Below are 3,568 nucleotides of genomic sequence, written 5' to 3'. Positions count from 1 at the left end.
GGAATACTTTCTTAGTTACCTGACCTTCAGTCCTCTTCAGGGTTACAGGAGCACTGAGGGGAGACCTGGGGGAAGGTGGACTATTTGAGTGAACAGAAGGGTTAGGGCAGCTCCTCAATGGGTTTGCAAGATGGATCTCACCTGTGCCTGCCAGTCCCAGAGCCGGTGCCGGCAGAGACTCACTGGCTTACCCAGAACAAAGGGCAAAGAGGTGTGCCCATCAGAATGACGCATATCTGTGGAGCTTCAGGCTGGAGTCAAAAAGTGCTGGATCTTGCAAGTAAGTGCCTGGAGAGATGGCTAGAGCCACAACTCTAACGTCGGGTTGTAGGAAGGAGAGCTGTGAACGGAACGGGACAGTGCTGCCTTAAAATGTACAGGACTGTATCGTCTCAGCCAACATGAGACTGTTTAAATAACCGTAAGTGACAAATGTCTTGGCATTAGATTGAACTGAATATTCTGAGAGCCAGTTGTCCAGGGTTGTATGCTGGTTAGCAGTTATTACAAAGAGTAAAGTCATGTGATCTCTATCCTGTAGATCAAGATTCCCCCAATTACATGGTCTCCATCAGTAGAGATTTTCGCTCAATGGATGCAAGAAGTTAGAGATTTGTTATATTTATAAAGGCTTGAGAAACCTAAACTATTATGGAGGCAATTTTTCCATATAAAAGAAAAACTGTGGCATTACAGACAAGACAATTTCAGACTGAATTACTGTTGAGATAAAGAAAAGGAGCCCCTGACATCAGGAGCTGGCAGGCACTCCCAGCCAGGCCTGGGTGCTCTCCTATTGAACACGAACAGTTTCACAGGACATCAACATCAGACAAGGCCACCCTGTGACCATGACGGATCAAGAAAAAACAAGAGTTCTCTGTAATCATATCTCAACACAGAGAAAAACGCTAACGTCCAAACTGCAAAATACAAAACTTCCCTCTCTCCTGGCTAATATATGTGACTGCTACTTCTTTGTCCATTACAGCTTTGGCTTTCTTCTAGTCGTCCCTCCTGGATGAGATTTATTGTGATACCCAATCCCAGAACTACCTCCGCTTCCTGAGATCACGTGATCCAGAGCAAAGTCCCGCTTCCTTACATCCTTCCCCAAATCGCCTAAGTTCAAATCCTATAATAAGTGTGTCAGAAGTCCCCAAGACCACTCCAAAGTTTGGTGATTCACTACGACTCACAGCATTCAGCACAGAGTCATACTCATGGCTAAGGTTTCTTACAGTGAAAGGATACAAAACAAAATCAGCACAGGGAGAAGGTTCGTGAATGAAGTCCATAGGAAACCAGGTACGAGTTTTCAGAGTTCTCTCCCAGTGAAGTCACACAGGATATGTTAAATTCCTCCAGTACTGAGCTGTGACAACACATGTGAAATGTTGTCACCGAGGAAGCTCATTAGAGACTCAGTGCCCAGTGTTTTTATGGGGGGCTAGTTATAATAGGTACTCCCTGCCTACCATGTACCAAAATTCCAGACTTCCAGAAGAAAAGCAGATGTTCAGAATAAACCACAGTGTTTGCTTAGACAGTTTAAGCACAGTGAGCCCCTCTTATCAGTTAAGGAAGAGCAGGAACATCCTTGGAGTCCAGATGCCCAGGTGAAAGCCAAGCCAGCCTTGCAAACAGGCCTTTGAAAGGACAGCAGTCTCAGGCCTGCTTTGTAAACTGTTTTCTGCACCAGTCTTTTCTAGCATCCTCTTACCGAGATGCCTCACTGGTCCCCAAGGTATATGTTCTCCCTCTCTGCAAGTAAGGAACCCAACTTGTTCAACTGCAGGTTTGCTCCTAGGGGTCTTTGGCTGAAGGTCATTGACATTGTCCAGAGTCATTATGCAAGGATCTGCACCAGGGAAACCCTGACATCAGTCCTGATCTGTCCAGTGTTAGCGCTAGTAGCCTGGAGAAGAAGTGGGACCGCAGATCTGACCAGTCAGCAAGACCATGGACAATAGGCAGACGATGCTAAGGAAGTAAAGCAAGATGAGCCCACTCTATGGCTGTGAATGCATCGCAAGCATTCTCTCCCTCTATATGTATATATTGAGCACCTGCTGTGGACAGAACACTCTGCAGAGGCTGAGGTGGGGTGGTCAGGCTTTTGCCCCGTAATGAGGGAAATAAGGCATCAGCGTCTAAGAAGATAGATAATCGAGGATTTAAATGATCACAGTATCCAAGATACACAGGCACTGATACAATTATTGCAAATTAAGTAAGGGAAATAGGGAGCTTGAGAACCGGTGCTGGCTGAGCTATATGCCTGGCATATATTATCTGCCTTGACCCTCGTAGCAACTTCCTGAGGTAGACATTGTGTCCACTTCATCCTGGGTAGCTGGATGTCTGGCAGGAGAGTTCCACCTGTCCAAGGACCAACAGGAGGCGGCAGAGCTAGAATTTAATCACGTGGTCGACCACCTGGAAATCCCATGCGCTGGCAGTTCTCATTGGCTTTATATTACATCGCCTTCATTGACCCGCATCACGGAAGAAGTAGGGTGATGGGAGCAAAGGCATGAAGGGAGAAAAAGCCAGGTATTTGTGGATGAATGTCCCAGTGAAGGTGCTTGGTTTCAAGCTATAGAAAATCAGCTCTAAGGATCTTAAAGAAAAGAAGAATTTATTTGGAAGTATAGCTGAGAGACTCAATGAAATGGATGTAGAAATAGACCCAGAAAACCAGGAGGTGGGGGGCTGGGGAACAAGAAGGGCCTGGTAACTGAGAGCAAAGCCTGATATTTATAACCCCCCTCCCGTTCATCGGATTTCCTTTAACCCTCTTCAAACGCTCATCCTCTTGTCAGGAAGCACAGACCAGGGCACTGAGGTCTCTGAGGGGGAATGGAGTGCCGTCACTGCCCTCAAGGGTATTATAAATGGACAGGGGAGCAATAATCATGTAAGAACAACAATAAAAGCAGTAGTCATGGGATGGTACCCATAAAATGCTAATGGAGTAACAAAAAAGGAGCAATTAGTCCCACAAGAGGGGCACAGGAGAGCTTTCTGCAAGTGTCTATATTGCCTGAGAAATGTCCTATTTCCTCACCTTTTTGTGTCTCAATTCCCAAACCAGATTGGAAGCTATTCAAGCATAGGAAGTATAATTTCTAATTACTTCACAGAAAAGAACCCCTAGCATGGTGTGGGAATGCATGCAGGTGTCCGGGACAGACATTTTTAGTTTCATTTTATAGCCCTCTTTCCCTGGGCGAGGGTACGGCTCAGCATCTTGCCCAACACGGTTATGGAAATCAACTGTATTTGACACAAAACATAAAATTTATTTGTCATCGTTAGCATAGGTACATTACAGGAAAAATTAGCTTGCTGCTTTGACTCACTGGCATTTCACACATTTTACTTAATTCCCAGATTAATAAAATGCAAAACAGCTCTCTTCAAGTTAATTGTTTTCATTGACAATAGTTATGTCATTCAGGAGTTTAACTGAATTTGGTGGAATTGTTTTATCTACACCGAAAAACTAGGGACTTCAGAATGTAGCCTGTAAGATGATTTAATTAGTCCACTTTAATCCCTGAAA

The sequence above is a fragment of the Pteropus vampyrus genome, unplaced genomic scaffold (assembly GCF_000151845.1).
Source record: "Pteropus vampyrus isolate Shadow unplaced genomic scaffold, Pvam_2.0 Scaffold81, whole genome shotgun sequence".
In the NCBI taxonomy this organism is placed as follows: domain Eukaryota; kingdom Metazoa; phylum Chordata; class Mammalia; order Chiroptera; family Pteropodidae; genus Pteropus; species Pteropus vampyrus.
Note: the sequence above shows the minus strand (reverse complement) of the source record.